General features: G+C 36.1%; 1 protein-coding gene and 1 pseudogene across 11 annotated transcripts in view; both read right to left on the bottom strand.

The window, feature by feature from the left end:
- ADK (adenosine kinase) overlaps positions 1–18,499 on the bottom strand; it is a 558,353-nt gene that overhangs the window by 333,269 nt on the left and 206,585 nt on the right. The window lies entirely within an intron of this gene.
- On the bottom strand, positions 4,093–5,172 carry LOC134807178 (small ribosomal subunit protein uS2-like; annotated as a pseudogene).

Below are 18,499 nucleotides of genomic sequence, written 5' to 3'. Positions count from 1 at the left end.
TGATGGTGGGTTTTTTGAGACCATTCTCAGGCAATCTAGAGCATTTGAGGATGAAATGATAAGACATCTGGGACTTGCTTCATAGGAGAGGTACTTAAATCAGGTTTGGCAAACGTAAATAATTACTGAAGCTAGATAGAGAATCGAAACGTGGAGTTCATTATACCTACTATTCTTTCTCTGTGTATGTTTGAAACTTTCGATAATAAAAAGCTATGAAATAAATAATTAAAATGAAAAACTTGATATATGATAAGAAAACAAAAATGTACCCTAAAATGTTATTTCTTCCTAAAGAACCTACAAATTCCAATGTGATATTTTGAAAATATCAATATGATTTTTAAATTCATGTGGAAGAATAATAAGAAAGTACCTTCTGAAATAGATGAGTAATAATGATGGGATTAAGGGAGCAGTTTACTACCAGGTATTAAAATGTATTATTTGTTAATTGCTTTAGAAACAATTTGGTACTAATATACAGATCAACAGAAAAATACAGAGTTCAAACATGGATCCAAGTACCTACGGCAATATAGTATTAAAATAAAGGTGATTTTTTTTTTTAGACGGAAATGAGGGAATTAGTACATTAAGCTGGCATAAAAACAGAACCATTTTCAGGGAAAAAAAGAAAAGTTTTTCCTGTCACACTTTAACCAAAAGTGTAAAAACAACAACAGCAGCAACAACAAAAACCCCACACAAATGAAAAAACAAACCAAAACAAAACAGAACCCATAAAGGTATTAGAAAATTCAGCCACTTATTTTAATAACCAAGACAGAGAAAGATTTCCTAACTTTGGCACATACACCAAATACTACAAAGAAAAATACTGATAGCTTAGACTTTGACATAAAGTGAAGATACCATAAAATCTTTGAAGAAGCCCCCTTTGCCACTCTCCTGGTGCTGCTGAGGTAGGACCAGCAGTTTAAAAAAAAAAATGGTTCTTGCCATTCTGGCCCCCCTTGACTGACTCTAATAAGAGGCTACAGCTTTGAGCCTGCCTATCAGCCAAGTGTAAATAGGTAGTAACAACTGTATCACAGTCCAAAATGCTGATTGTGAAGACAGGTAAATCAAATGACAATTTCCCAGGCATATCCACATCTCTGGAGAGTCCATATTTTAGCCTGCCTACATCCATTCTTGCACAACTACAATTTTTTTAAAGGGCAATGATATAAACACTAACAAACAATAGACATATATATTCTCTAGCACAGTAACCAAAGAATGGCAAATGAAAATAATGAGAAAACATTTTTTATAATTTGACAGGCAAAGCTGTCATTTTTATATTAAAAAAAGCAAAAGGCAATTATCATTTATGGGGATGGTAATGCATCATTTTTTAAAAATCTGGCAACAGACATCTACAAACAATATTGGTAATTAAGTTTTTATAGGATAATTAAAATGTATAGAATTCTTTTACAAAAAAGATTTATATGCAGAAAGTGTAAGGGGAATCTGATTCATACCTCAATTATAACATCATCAAAATAAAAATGTTACTGAGCACCCACAATAAAATTAGGAACTCGTTAATCCAAGACACTCTTATTATATCTAAAGTACTCTGTGAGGGAATAGAAGCACAAATAAAGTCATGAGAAGTTCATAGCTCTGCTGGAGGAGTAAGCATGAAAACAACATACGAGGAGTGTTATAATAAAGGTACGAACAAAAAACTTGGAAAGCACCAAGGAATATGGGGTATAATGAAAAGGTCAAAGAGTAAATGACAGATATGCTGTTTCTTGAAGTTTGAAGATTTTACCAGGCGAAAAGAAGAAAAATAAACTAAAGTGAATTATACATAGAGAAACTCATACGCAAAAAAAACACAGAGAGACATGGGCATGCTTTCTCTGAATTTAGTAAAAGATGGGGTCCATAATAGCATATTTTATGAAGGACTAACCATGCATGACAATGACAAGCAGGCTGGGATCAGAGAGTTACCTGATCAATCTGTATTTCAGAAAGATAATTAGGCAACAGTGTACAGAAAACTAATAAAAAAATGGGAGATAATTCTCCCTGGGTCTCTGAAAATTATGATCGTGTAAAACTCATATCCACCAGTGAGGTTCCCAATGCTTAAAGACTATTTTCTTGTTTAGTAGTGATATTGACAAATAAGACATTTTACATTTGTAAGATATGCATAATTTAAGGAACAAAAACTCTGGCAAATGATTAATGTATCATGGTAAAAACATCACATATGGGTAAAATCCATTCAAAGGGTAAAACAGACCAATAAATATATATTCTTTATCAGCTCCTTAAGATATAATTCACATACTATGCAATTCATCCCTTTGAAGTGTACAGTTCAATGGTGTTTAGTATATTTGGAGTTGTATAGGCATCACCACATCAATTTTAGAACATTTTTCAACACCCCCCAAAAAAACCAGTTAACTCTTGAGTCATCACTTCCGAAAACCTCATCTTCACAAGTCCCAGGCAAACACTAATTTATTTTCTGTCTCTAAAAATATGCATGTTCAGGCCACTTCTCAGACATGGAATCATAAAACATGTGTACTTTTATGACTGGCTTCCTTCATTTAGCACGATATTTTCAAAATTTGCCCATGTTGTAGCATGTATCAGTACTTCATTTCTTTTTTGTCAAATAATATTCTATTGCATGGATATTCCAAATTTTGTTTATTCATTTATCAGTTAGTAACACATTTGGGTTGTTTCCATGTTTAGGCTATTATACATAATGCTGCTATAAACATTTGTGCAAACATTTTCATTTGTCTTGTGTATATACCTAGGAGCAGAATTGCTGGATATGGCAACTCTATGTTAAAATATTTAAGGAATTGCAAGACTGTTTTCCAAAAAGGCTGCACTATTTAACATTCCCACCAGCAATGCCTTAGGGTTCTCCAAATCCTTGCCAAAACTCTGTCCTTCTGATTATACCCATCATCCTAGCAGGAGTGAAATGGTATCTCATTGTAGTTTTGACTTTAATATACCTGATAGCTAATTATGTTGAGCATCTTTTTATGTGCTCCTTAGTCATTTGTATATCTTCTTTTGGGAAACTGCCTATTCAGATATTCTGCCCATTTTTTAAAGTGAGTTATTTGTCTTTTCATCATTATTGAGTCTAAATAATTCTTTATATATTCAAGATAAAATAGATATGTGAGTGCAATTTTCTCCCATTCTGTGGGTTGTCTTTTCACTTTCTTGATGGTGTCCTTTAAAGCACAAAACTTTCAAAACTTGATGAAATCTAATTTATTTATTGTTTTCTCTTATTGCTCATGCTTTTGGTGACCTATCTAAGAATCATTTGCCAGCTCATATCCCATGCCCAGTCATAAACATGTATCCCTATGTCTTCTAACGGTTGCAGTTTTAGTTCTTACATTTAAGTCTTTAATTCATTTTGAGTTAATTTTTGCATATGAGATAGGGGTCCAGCTTTTTTTTTTTTCCCATATGGATGGGCAGGTGTTCTAGTACCCTTCATTGAAAAGACTATTCTTTATGCCATGGCACACTTATAGAAAGACAGGTTACCATAAATGTGAAGACTTATTTCTGTTCTCAATTCTATACCATTAATAGATATGTCTATCATTATGCCAGAACTACATATTGGTATGGCTTCATCATATGTTTTTTAATTGGGAAGTGAGAAACACAATTTTGGTCTTTTTCAAGATTGTTTTGGCTATACTGGGTCCCTTGAATTTCCATATTAATTTTAAGAGCAGCTTGTCAAATTGTGCAAAGAATTTAGCTGTGATTTTAGTAGGAAATTTATTTTAGATCAATTTGGGGGAGAACTGCCATCCTAAAAATATTAAATCTTTTCAAAATATCAACATTTAATGTCTTTCCATTTAGTTTCCTTTAATGTCTTTCAATGTTACGTAGTTTTTAGAGTAAAAGTTCCACACTTCTGTTGTTATATTTATACTTAAGTACATTATTTCTTTTTAAGATATTTAAATGAAATTGTTTCATAACTTCATTTTCAATTTGCCCATTAATATTGCTCAAAAATCCAATATATTTTTCTATCTTGATATTTTATCTGTCAACCTTGCTGAATGCATTACTTTTTTTTTTTAAACTGACATTTATTTTCCGTCAACCTTATTTCCATGTTGCTTAAGAGCGTGTGCAATAACAGCTTAAGACCTTTCAGTGGTTGCTCCTACCCATTCAATGGCCTGAGCATTGGGAGCTGTGGACCAGCCTTCCGTGGCAGGCTGAGCACTCCAGTCTTCAGTAGGGAACTGATGAATAGGCGCAGAGGGCACCTGCACACCTTCAGACCAGTCTGCAACCTCAGGCTGAGTAGCAGTTAACTCAGGAGCTGGAGCAGTCCATTCACCCTGAAATTCCTCCTTGGTCACAGCCTTTTCAGCAGCAGCCTGCTCTGCTTTTTCAGTCTCTTTAGGATCTCTGTAGAGTAGAGATCAGGCATGAATTCCCATGGGTGTTCATGGGAAATGGTGCCACACGCGCGCAAACCTTCCCGGGCTGGCATCCACCACATCAAACCCATTGAGTGAGCTCCCTTATTGTTGCATAGAATGGCAATGTCCACAAAGTGCAGAGGAGAATCTGTGTTACACAAAGCAATGGTAGATAGGTTAACGTAAGATGCCTCTGTGAGAGGCTGGTGGTCAGCCCTGGGGTCAGTAACCACAAGAAGCCGTGGCTCTTGGAAGGCTGCCTGGATGTGGTTAGTGAAGGTTTCAGGAGTGAAGTGGCCAACAATTGGAGTTGCTCCAGTGGCAGCAGCAAATTTCAGCACAGCCCTCTGGCCAATATTCCTGGAGGATATAACACTGACATCAGCAGGGTTTTCAATGGCAACAATGGCACAAGCTGCCAGCAGAAGCTTCTCCCAGGTCCTCTTCAGATTTATGATGTGGATGCCATCACTTTTCCTTATAGAGATGTACTGTTCCATCTGGAAGTCAAGATTGGTACCACCTAAGCAGGTTCCTGCTGCAAGGAACTTAAGGACATCCTCCTCCTTCATTTGCAGGACATCAAGGGCTCCAGACATGGTGAAAAGTTTCGCTTTAAGCTACGATGGGAATCCAGAAAGAACGCCATATGGACGTCTATGTGGGTAGTGTGAAAAACCATTTATTACTTCTAATAGATCTGTAGGGGACTCCTTAAGATTTTTGTTTGGTATATAAGATCATGTTATCTACAAACAGATACAGTTTTACTATTTCCTTTCCAATATAAATGCCTTTTATTTATCCAGTTAAAGCATATGATTCAATGATTTTAGGTATAATCATACTTCTGTAACCATTACCACAAATCATTGTAGAACATTTTCTCACCCTAAGAAGAAACCTTGTACCCATTAGCAGTTACTCCTAAATCTTCCCATCTCCTTCCAATCCTAGACTGATTTTTCTAACATGTTTCCAACATGTAAACATAACACACTTTAATTTTTCCTTTCCAAACCCCAAAGTTGCAATAGCTAGTATATACTTATAAATGATTTCATTGAAAACTGATCTTTCATCATAATGTGTTGTTTGAAAAGGAAACATCATGATTAAAAACACAGGAGATGATCAGTACAGATATCCTGAAACTAACAGTATAAATACATCTCCACAATAAAAATTGCAAAACCCTACTTTGAACTCACCATAAAATTATTCTACATAATCAAAAATATTTATCAAAAGTTTACCCTAGCCTGGGTGCAGTGGCTCACATCTATAATCCCAGCACTTTTGGAGGCCAAGGCAGAAGGATCACTTGAGCCCAGGAGTTCAAGACCTGGGCAACATAGTATGATCCCCATCTCTAAATTTTATTTTTTTAAAAGAAGAAAATTTATATAATAAAAAATTGATCAAATATTTATAATAAAATATTTTAAATACTCTATCATAATCACACATATTTCAAACTGCCAGCAATGATCTAGAGGGCCAACTATATATCAGAAAGCCTGTAGAAATCTGGCAGAAAGGTAAAAAAGATGTTGCTTTCTCAAATTTTAGAGGGCTAACTGAAAACATTAAGTTAGTAGTCAAATGTATTTAACAAGGAAAGCAGATGGTCAATGTTATGATTATTTAAGCTAGTTCTGATTTCCTAATAACAATAATTGATACATATGAGGTTATGGGAGAAAATATACACCACATTCATAACTTTTCAGAGATGTTCAGTACTTTTTAGAGATGGATTCATCTTAGGATTAAAAATTGAGGTGAGTTCAGACAACTCATTCACTGTCATATGAACATAAATTCCTTTAGTTTGTTTTTCTAATTTGTTTTAACAGTAGTATAGAGATTTGAATTAACAAAATTAACTGTACATATTTAAGGTGTACAATTGTTTAAGTTTTGGCTTATGTATATAGCTGATGCACAATTAATCAATTTTAAACGGATCATTCTATTAGTATCATATGTAAAGAATCTGCACACTTATTTTCATTCAGTAATGTTTTTACAGTTTTCAGAGTAAAGGTCTTCCAGATCTTTTGTCAGATTTGTCCCCAAGTATAGCCTATTATTTATGTGATAGAAAATATTTCTTCTATTAAATTTTAATTTCAAATTTTTGTTCCTAGTACAGAAAACTACATGAGTTTTAAATACTGATCTTATATTCTGCAAGCATGCCAAACTCAATTATTCATTCTAGTACCTTTTTGTAGATTCTATAGAATAATATACATAGATGATCATATCACTGAAGTATAATGATTGATTTATTTCTGTTTTTTAATCTAGAAGCACTTCTTTTTCTTAACTAATTGCACTGGCTAGAACCTGCAGTACAGTATCGAACAGAAGTAGTGAAAGTAGACATCCTTGTCTTATTCCTGATCTTAGTGAGAAAGCATTCAGACATTCACCAGTAAATATAATATTACCATTGGTTCCTTATAGATGCTAATTATCAGGTTGAGGAAGTTCCTCTCTATCACCAGTTTCAGGAGTGATTTTATGAGGAATGGATGTTGGATTTTATCAAATGCTTGTTCTGTGTCTTAAGAGATAAACACACAAATTTTCTTTAATCATTATTTTAGGTGAAGGATAAGTACAGTACTTGTTACTTCATCTTATCGAAAGCAGAGAGCCCCAACTTCCTTTAGATTTAATGAATAAAAAAATACTTAGACTTCATGAATGCAATCAACTATGCAAATATACAACTCATATTTGTTAGATAAAGAACTCTTCTAACTCTTTTTGTGGTACTGCTCTGTCTCTGAGGCTGTAGCACAGCGGCACAATCATGGCTCATTGCAGCCTCTACCTCCCGGTCTCAAATAATCCTCCCACCTCAGCTTCCTGAGTAGCTGGGACTACAGGCATGCACCACCACACCTGGCTAATATTTGTAATTTTTGTAGAAATAAAATTTGCCATGTTGTCTTGGCTGGTCTTGAGCTCCTAGACTCGAGTGATCCACCTGCCTTGGCCTCCCACAAAGAGCTGGGATTACAGGCATGCTCCACCATGCCAAAGTAGTAACTCTTTATCTACAATGAATTAGTAGACTCTTAAGTAAAATGGCTAAACTCAGCATAAATGGTTACCAACACCCTGGAGAAAAATACAGTACTGTAGCCCAATATACTGTATGATGAACAATAAGAATATTTCAGACAGAAGCAGCATGCGGTGGCTCGTGCCTGTTAATCCTAGCACTTTGGGAGGCTAAGGCAGGCAGATCACTTGAGGTCAGGAGTTTGAGACCAGCCTGGCCAACATGGTGAAACTCCATGTTTACTAAAAATATAATTAGTTGGGTGTGGTGGCGTGTGCCTGTATTCCCAGCTACTTGGGAAGCTGAGGCAGGAGAATCACTTGAACACAGGAGGCAGAGTTTGCAGTGATCTGAAATGGGGCCACGGCACTCCAGCCTGGACAACAAAGTGAGACTCTGTATCAAAAAAAAAAAGAATATTTCAGACAGAAACTTGAAGTAGATTAGTGAATTCTGGTAGAGCTGGAGTGTAAATAAGACCATGAAACCACTAACATTTATCATGATTATGTTAGAAGTATCTGATGTGTGATACCATGAAGAGGTAAATGACACACAGCCTCTACGTAGTAAATGTTTACCCTAGAAGAAATTTAGAAACATTAAGTTAAAAAAAAAAAAACTGCAAAAGGTTAACTATAGCTGGGCATGGAGGCTCACATCTCTAATCTCAGTACTTTGTGGGGCCAAGATGGGAGGATTGTTTGAGCCCAGAAATTCAAGACCAGTCTGGGCAAGAAAAACCCTGTCTCTACAAAAAATACAAAAATTACCAGGCATGGTGACATGTGCCTGTAGCCTGAACTACTTGGGAAGCTGGGGCAGAAGAAGCACAGGAGGTCAAAACTGCAGTGAGCCATGTTCATGCCACTGTACTCCAACCTAGAAAACAGGTTCTGCCTCCTGCAGAATTATTGTTCCTGGGAAAAAGACAGGGTTAGTTTCCTGAAAACCTCTCCAAACATCATCTTGGTCAACCAATGCCAATACATAATTTCTAAAATGTATGTTTCTGTTTAAAGATTCCGTATTTTAACAATTTATATTTACATCTATATATAATTATATTTAACTATTTATACAGATATTGATACTTCATATTTGATTTATTAACAATGAACTCACAGTCAACAGCAGTGTAACTCATGCCTGAACCAAGTTTGTCTATTACAGATTTTTATTCTCTCAGGTGTATCACAGCCTTCTTATGCTTAGAAACACTAGACAGCATATCTGCACTATGCTTGGGAACCATTTTAAACAGAAAAATCAACAACAAAAAATGTGATTAATATGGCACTAAATACGCATTGAAAAGGACACTTGTTTACAGTATGACAGCTGAAACAAGGCAAACCATCACCTTCTTTGACCTCAGAGAGGAATGAACACATAAGGTAACTCAAAATTTTTGCTTCTCCAAATATGTTTACAAATGACTGCAAAAGCACCGAGTACTGGTTTTGGATTTACAAGTACATTTTAGTGAGTAGGTAAACTCACACATGCAAAGCTTCTGAAGAATGAGAATCAATGACCATGGCCTTTATCAACATTTTATTTAAGTGTCTCTTAACCATTTTTGAGTTTTAGATTCTTTTGAGAGTATGATAAAAATTATGTATCCTCAGAAAAATTCATGTTAAAAAACTGTAATTTCATGGACTTATGGACCTCCTGAAGTCCATTCCAACTGACAATCCATGAAACATAGTTTTAAAGTGCCAGCTTTAAAGACTCTAGGCAAAGAAGTTTTTTAAAGCATTCTTCAAAAATCATTTTAGATATAAACCATTGCTGAATGTGCTCAATATGAACTCTTCATATTTACAAAATAGTCACTGCTATACATTTTCTGAGTGTATAGTGCAACAATGATCAGGGTTTAGCAACTAAATTAAAGCTGGTTTCATAGAGGATATAATGCATTTGCAGTTTTTATGCTTTCTATAGCAAATTTTTCTTATGGAGTACTAAAGAATCTACAGAACATAAGAAGAAAAGCAAGATATAAACTAATTTAGAGCGCTATTCTTGCTTCTTAAAATGCTCCAATTTGTGGGAATGAACACATACAATGTGTGGTTTCATAGCACATTGACATTTGGGCGTTTTTGTTTTGCTTTCTGAGACAGGGTCTCGCTCTGTTACCTAGGCTGGAGTGCAGAGGCACAATCTTAGCTCACTGTAACCTCTGCCTACCAAGCTCAAACAATCTGCCCACCTCAGCCTCCCAAACAGCTGGGACTACAGGTGTGTACCACCATGCTTGGCTAATTTTTGTATTTTTTATAGAGATGGGGTTTCACCATGTTGCCCAGGCTAATCTCGAACTCCTAGACTCAGGTGATCCACCTGCCTCAGCCTCCCAAAATGCTGAGATTACAGGCATGAGCCACCATGCCTGTATGGCACACTGATATTTATATCAGATTTATAATTTTTTTTTGGTTCTCTATGTATGACATATCTACAAATGTTGATTGTAATCCAGGATCTCTTTAGTCTCAACGAAAATTTTATTTGAAAGACTGCTAAAAACAATTTTATTTCAGATTTGCAACTGACAAATTAACCTAGCAATTGTTTGGAAGTGTTAAAAAGAAAGCAAAAAATATTTTTTTAAAAAAGTAAACATCACAGAAATAAGTATCCGCAATTTGTTCAATATCAACCAATGAAGGCTACTTAATTGGCAGAGGAAATGACACCCTTTTATTAATTGCATTTTAGGATATAAAGAAATGCTAAGCAGAGTGTTCTATATTAAAACTTTCAAGACGTACTATTTTAGTATAAAGACTTAAAATAATTTACTATGTTTTAACTACAAAGGATCTAGAGATGCTGATAATATTCAAGTAATTATGAATAACAAGACTATAATAATAGATAACATCAAAAGTCAAAATATGGTTCTGCTTTGATAATCATTAAACCTGGCAAGGTTCCAGGTCTGATCACTTAAAAGGTATTTCTTGGTTAAAAATAAAACTCAAATAAAAAACGGGAAAGTAAGTTGAATATACATTTCTCCCAAAAAGATGTATGCATGGACAACAAGCACATGAAAACATTTACAATATCATTAGTCATTAGGAAAAGGCAAATCATAAATACAATGAGATATAACTTTATACCCACTGAGTTAGATATTAATAGTATTTAAAACTGGAAAATAAAATAACAAGAGTTAGTGAGGATGTACACAAACTGGAACCCTCATAAGTTGCTGGTGAAATTTTATCTTATTGTAGATGTTGTAGTAGACAGTTTGGCATTTCCTTAAAAAGTTAAATATAGAATTACCATATGACCCAGCAATTAAACACTCTTCCCAGGTATTTGCCCAAAATGAATCAGCCAAAGCATTTAGGTAAGACAAAGAAATAAAGGGCATCCAAATTGAAAAAGAGGAAATTAAATTAGCCTTGTTCCCAGATGAAATGATCTTATACTTCGGAAAACCTAAGGACTCTACAAAAATGAATCAAAATCAGGCATTCAAAAGGCAGAAACAACTCGAATGTCCATCAATTGATGAATGAATAACAAATGTGGTATAGCTATACAATGGAACGTTATTCAATCAAAAAAATGAAGTGCTAATATATGCAACAAAATGGGATGCACCTCCACGACATTATTCTAAGTAAAAGACCAGACAGAAAAGGTCACATATAGTGATGATTTCATGTATATGAAACCTCCAGAATAGGTAAACCCACGGACACAGAAAGCTGATAAATGGATGAACGGGGCTAGCTGGAGGGGAGAATGACAAATGACTGCTTGATGGGTATGGAGTTTCCCTTTGGGGTGATGAAAACTTAGAACTATTTAGAAATTATGGTTGTGCAGCATTGTGAATGCAGTAAATGCCACTGAATTGTATACTTTAAAATGATTTATTTCACATTATATAAATTTTAAATCAGTTTAAAAGTTTTCTTAATGATAAGGCTGTTTTTAACCTAAATGTTAACATTAATTACTGAAGCATTGTAAGGAAATGGTATTACAAAATTTGTTTCTTAGTAGGGTTTTCAGTAGCTCTATGGAACACAGACTGGAGGACAGCCAGGCTGGATGTACGGAGAACAGAGGAAAATTGTCCTGTAATCTAAAAGAGAAGTGAATAAACTGGAGAAAGGGAGAAAGAAAGTGTCAGGAAAAGACTATGGGAAGTAGTGATCACTACTGTAGATTCTGTAAAACTCCCAGGAAGATAAAAGAGAAGAAATCACAAGTAGTACCTGACACTCCAGCTTAGTGTTAGAATCCATTGGAATTCATTTGAAAGAGGTTGCTAGAACACACACACACACACACACACACACACACACACACACACACACACACACACACACCATAGCCTTTGCCTAAAGATAAAGGAAAGGAAAGGAAAACATTAGAAGAGCTGTAAGAGTAGGAATTCCCAGCTGTGGAAAAGGAAGAAGAGGAGCCAGAAAAGACGAAAAACCTGAGGGAAAAGGTATCACATAAGCTAAGCAAGACAGGAAAAGTTTCAGAGTTATGGTAAGGTCAACACTGATAAATGCCAGAGATAAGTCAGACAAGAACTGAAAAGTGTTCACTGGATTTGGCAACTAAAAGGTCATGGGTGACTCGTGCCCACTGGATTTTAAAAACGTGGTGAGAGCAGCTGAATGCATCAGAGATAAAGTAGTGTGAACTACACTGTCAAGAAATTCAGCTGAAATGAGGATAGATAAGGCGAATGTTGGAGAGTTTGCCTGTTTGTTTCAATAGTGGGATACCAGCACATTTACAACAAAGTTAGCAAAGATCAAGAAGAGAACAAGGTTTGAGATTAGACTCAAGGCATGAGAAGAAAATATAGATAAAAGGTTTTAAATATAGAAGGAAAGAAGGGAAAGACCTATTCCTCAAATATGGGTAGCAATAAGAAGGTACAGGTATGAATTGTAATTAAGTGTGGTTATGTATAATACACCAAAAATACTTAATGATTCAAATGATCGCTTACTAGAAGTTGAAAAGTTATCTCCTATGGGTGTGTCTCTGAGTCAATGAGACAAGGGGCTCCAGACTCCATGCCACAGATCCCAAGGGAGGCCCCAGACTCAGCCTCAGCTCCTCCTGCTGCAGTAGGGGATGCATCCTATCTGTGCAGAAACAGGAACCTGCTGGGAGATGGGTGCCCATTTGAGCTAATGAGACAGGCACGCCAACCTCCATCCCACAGCAGATCCTCAGGTGGTCCATTCTCAGCTCTGACCCTTCTTGCTGTGGTCTGAAAATAATTCTGTGCAGAGATCTGCTGGAAGAGGGGTATCTGTCCAGGCAAACAAGACAGGCTCTCCAGATTCTGCAACACAGGAGATCCTGAGGGAGCCCAGTCTCAGCTCCAGCCTTTCCTGCTGCAACCAGGAAACTATCTTGTCTACAGGGTCTACCAGTGAGATGCATGCTCAGACCAGGTTCTCCAGCCACCATCCCACAGCAGATCCTGAGAGGGTCCAGTCTCAGATCCAGACCCTCCTCCTGCTGTTAGGGAATTCTCCTGTCTATGCAGAGACCTCCTGGGAGACATACGCCCATCTGAGCCAACATGACAAGCACATCAACCTCCATCCAACAGCAGATCCCAGGGTGGTGCAGTTACAGCTTTGGCTCGTCTCACTGCAGTTGGGGAAATATCCTGTATGTGCAGGAACATTCAGGGCGATGCACACCCCTCTGAGCCAAGACCAGGCTCTCAATCCTCTGTTCCATAGCAAATCCCAAGGGGGCACAGTCACACCTCCAGCCTCTCCTGCTGTAGTCAGGGAATCATTCCATCTATGGAGGGGCTTGCTGGGAGACACACGCCCAACTGGATCCATGTGACAGGCATATCCATAGTAGATACTGAAGGGGCCCAGTCTTGGCTCCAACCCCTCTTGCTGCAGTCAAGAAACTGCCCAGATACTGGGACCTGTTGGGTGATGCATGCCAATCTGAGTCAATGAGGTGAGCCAATCAGCCTCCTTTCCACAGTAGATTCCAAAGACGCACAGTCTCAACTCCAGCCACTCTCTTTGTAGTCAGGGACCTATCCCATCTGTGCAGAGATTTGTTGGGAGGCATACCCATCAGGACCACTAGGAGAGTCTTCTGGCTTCAGGTGTCTGGACAGCATTCCCAGGCAGCCCAAGTACCTCCCTTGGGTCTTCCCGAGGTCCATCTGGGCCAGAAAGCTGTGTCAACCTTGGAGCCCTTGCAGGACTCAGAAAACCTGGGCTTAAAGCATACTCTAGTGCTGAGATGGCTGTAATTGGTCAGAGGCTCAGGGAATGCAATAGTAAGTCAGCTTTAGAATCCCTGGAAGGCCTCTTGAAGAAGGACAGGCACAAACAAAGCCAGGCTGGGAAGACTAAAATAAATTACAAATCCCTCAATGCACAGACATCATCACACTTCTAAAGCATTGAGAACATTTAGGGAAATACATCACACCAAAAGAACAAAATAAGGTACCACAGACTAACCTGAAAGTGACCGAGATATGTGATCTCTCCAAAAATTCAAAATACCTGTTTGAAGACAGCTCAAAGAACTTAAAGAAAACATGAAGAATCAATTCAGAAAATTGTGAAAGAAATATAAGAGACTCAAATAACTTTTTTTAAAAACCAGAAATCCTGCAACTAAAAAAAAAATTAATGAAGCGAAAATCTCAATAGAGAGCAACAGAAGCAGAATTAACCAAATAAAAGAATCAGTGAGCTCAAAGAAAAATGATTAAAAATATGGTGAGAAGAGAAAAAAAAAGAAAAGGAAGAAAGAAAGCTTACAAAATCTATGGGACAACATCAAAAGGGCAAATATTCAGGTTACTGAAGTCAAAGAAGGACTGAGAAAGACAAAGGGGTAGAAAACTTATACAAGGAAATGATAACAGAAAACTTTCCATACCTGAAAAAAGATATAAATATTCAGGTAGACTAAGGTCAAAGATCACTAATTAGATTAAACACAAAGAAGACTACTCTAGGACACATTATAATCAAACTCACAAAGGTCAAAGGCACAAAGAAAAACTTCTGAAATCACTGAAAGGAAAGAAGTAAATAACATGCAAGGAAGATCCAATATGCCTGGTGGCAGACTTATCAGCAGAAACCTTATAAGCCAGGAAAATGTGGAACAATATATTTGGAATGCTGGTGGGGAAGAAACTGTCAACCAAGATTACTGTGCTCAGCACAATTATCCTTCAAAACTGAAGGAGAAATAAAGACTTTCTTAGACAAACAAAAGCTGAGGGAATTTATCATAATCAGACTTGTCCAATAAGAAATGCTTTAAAAACTTCTTCAAACTGGAAGAAACACTAAAATGAGTGTTATATTAATATTGTATTTGCAGTGTTTAAAACACTAATATCTGTAGTAAGATGACTAAAAGACAAAACTATTAAAAATAATAACTACAACAATTTGTTACAAGATAGGCAATATAAAAATGTGAACTGTGACATCAGAAATTCAAAATGAAGGGGGAGAAGGAAGTTAATGTTCACTTTTGTGTGTTTTTTTTCCAATCAAAGTTAAGTTGATTATCAGTTTTAAATACTTGCTATAACTACAGGATGTTTATTTATAAGCCTCTTGGTAACCACAGAGCAAAAATGGATAAAAAGCAATAAATTAAAATGTACTCTTAAGAGAAAATCACCTAACCACAAAGAAAGACAGTAAGAAAAGAAGCAGAAGAAAAGTTAAAAACAACTAGAAAACAGGTAACAAAATAAGAGTAGTAAAACCTTATCTATCAATAATACTGAATATAAATGAACTAAATGCTCCAATTAAGACACAGGATAGGCCGGGCGCAGTGGCTCACGCCTGTAATCCCAACACTTTGGGAGGCCGAGGCGGGTGGATCATGAGGTCCGGAGTTTGAGACCAGCCTGGCCAACATAGTGAAACCGTCTCTACTAAAAATACAAAAATTAGCCAGGTATGGTGGTGCACGCCTGTAGTCCCAGCTACTTGGGAGGCTGAGGCAGAAGAATCGCTTGAACCAGGGAGCTGGGAGGTTGCAGTGAGCCGAGATCACACCACTGCACTCCAGCATGGGGGACAGAGTGAGGCTCCATCTCAAATAAAACCCAAATAAAGACACAGGGTGGGTGAATGGATTTTAAAAACAAGACCCAGATACATGCTGCCTACAAGAAACTCATTTCACCTATAAAGACACATAGATGCTGAAAGTGAAGGGATGCAGAAAGATATTCTATTCAAATAAAAACCAGAAAAGGGCAGGAATACCTATAATTACATTAGGCAAAATAGACTTTAAGTCAAAAACTGTAAAAAGGGACAAAGGAGATCATAATATAATGATAAAGGGGTCAATTCAGCAAAAGGATATAACAATAGTAAATATATATGCACCCAACATTGGTGTACCCAAATATATAAAGCAAATATTATTAGATACAAAGGGAAAGAGAGAGAGAGAGAGCATGAGAGAGAGCAAGTGTGAATACATAAGAGCAAGAGCAAGAGATAAATACAATAATAGTAGGGGATTTCAATTTCCTACTTTCAGCAATGGACAGATCATCCCAACAGAAAATCAACAAACACTGAAGTAAAAAACTATACTCTAGACCAAATAAACCTAAGACATTTACAGAACATTTCATCCAACTGCTACAGAATACACATTCTTTTCATCAGGACATGGAACATTCTCCAGGAGAAATCTTATATTTTTAGTTTAATAATACATTATTAGACTAGAAATATAAAAACATCAGTGTTCTTATACATAAGAAACATAAAATGTTCTTATAAGAAATGTAAGAACATCAGTGTTTAACTTCAAACAGTGAAGCTAAACTATACTCTAGACCAAATAAACCTAACAGACCTTTACAGAACATTTCATCCAACTGCCACAGAATACACATTCTTCTCATCGGTACATGGAACATTCTCCAGGAGAGATCTTATACTTCTAGTCTAATATATTAATTAGACCATATTATATTAGAACTGATAAGTGAATTTATTAAGTTGTCAGGTACAAAATCGACATACAAAAGTCAGTAGAATTTCTATACACTAAGAGCAACCAACCTGAAAAAGAAATCAAGAAAGCAAACCATTTACAATAGCTACAAAAAAATAAAATAACCAGGAAATAAATTTAACCAAGCAGATGAAAGATCTATACAAGGAAAATTATAAAACACTGATGAAAGAAACTGAAGAGAAAAGGAAAAAAAGACATCCCATGTTCTGGAATTGAAAGACTGTTGTTAAAATGTTTTTTTCCTTTAATTACATTTCTTTTTCTTTTACACAGAGATAAGATCTCTCTCTGTTGCTCAGGCTAGAGTGCAGTGGCATGATTATAGCTCACTGCAGCCTTGACCACTTGGGCCCAAAGGATCCTCCTGCTTCAGCCTCCCAAGTAGACAGGACTACAAGTGTATGCTACCATGCCTAGCTAATTAAAAAAATATTTTTTTGTAGAGACGGTCACGCCATGTTGCCTAGGCTGGTCTTGAATCCCTGGCCTCAAGCAATCCTCCCACTTCAGCCTCCCAAAGAGCTAGATTACAGGCATGAGCCACCATGCTCGGCCTTGTTAAAATATCTTTACTAACCAAAGTGAGCTACAGATTAAATGCAATCTCTATGAAAATACCAAAGGCATTCTTCACAGAAATAGAAAAAACAAATCCTAAAATTCACATGGAACCACAGAAGACCCCAAATAGCTAAAATAATCCTGAGCAAAAAGAGAAAGCTGCGGCATCACACTACACAAATTCAAATTATATTACCAAGCTACAGTAACCAAAACAGCATGGTACTGTCATATAAATAAATATATAGACCAAAGATATACATATGGAGAAGAATCAAACTAGATCCTCATCTTATACCATGTATAAAAATCAACTCTAAATGGATGAAAGACTTAAATGTTAAGACCTGAAACTACAAAAGGAAGGCAGAGACAGGAGGATTGCTTGAAGCCAGGAGTCAAGGTTACAGTGAGCTATGATTGTACCAATGCACTCCAGACTGGGCACCACAGAGACTCCCCAATCTCTTAAAAAAACCTATGATTTTAGTCACTGTAACTTATTCTGCTATTATCCTAGTTTCTTCTAGCATTATGTACAATTTGAAATAATTATGACTCAGAGTATCATTTAAAAAACGATTCAATATTTACAAATTATGTATGTTACTAAAAATTTTTCTCAATTAACTATGTTCGATTCATCTGCACTTCCAAAATGCTGCTATATTTATGAATGGAGCTGGAGAGATGTAGTATTTGTTGATGATAGCTTATTTAAAATTCTAATACCTTTGTCTTTCCCTTGTGGCCAAACACAAGAATTCCTAGCTCTGAGGATGAAAAGTTTTGTCAGTTTTCTACATCACTATGAGAATATATCTACTTACGTGGGTATGGAGGAGTTTTTAGTATAAAACTGCATTCATAAAGAAATAATCCATATGCTTTTGCATAAACTTTATTCTAGATTTTCAAAACAGAATCAGTTATATTACTTTGGTCACAAACTTCTTCACACATAATCTAGTAGGTACCTTTGAGAATAAAATTTGAAATAAGTAAGTGGACCACAGTTATTTTGTATTAGACACAGACAACATTAAATCAAATGTTCTACATCACAGTGAATTTTAGAAGTCTATATTAATGCTAAGTTAATGCATTTCCCTTAAAAGTTCCACAAGGTTAACTTACAAAGTTAATTATATATTACAAGGTTAATAATATCAAAAATGCTGCAAAAGCCTGTCACTTGACATAAATATTTTTGGATATGAGGTAATTTCATAACGAGTATAAAGATATGAAATAATTTTGCATCTGCTGCAATTATGAGGTAAATTTAGAATTTTTGAAACTT

The sequence above is a fragment of the Pan troglodytes genome, chromosome 8 (assembly GCF_028858775.2).
Source record: "Pan troglodytes isolate AG18354 chromosome 8, NHGRI_mPanTro3-v2.0_pri, whole genome shotgun sequence".
Taxonomy (NCBI): Eukaryota; Metazoa; Chordata; class Mammalia; order Primates; family Hominidae; genus Pan; species Pan troglodytes.
The sequence above is the reverse complement of the archived record's forward strand: the minus strand, read 5'-3'. Positions and strand labels throughout refer to the sequence as shown.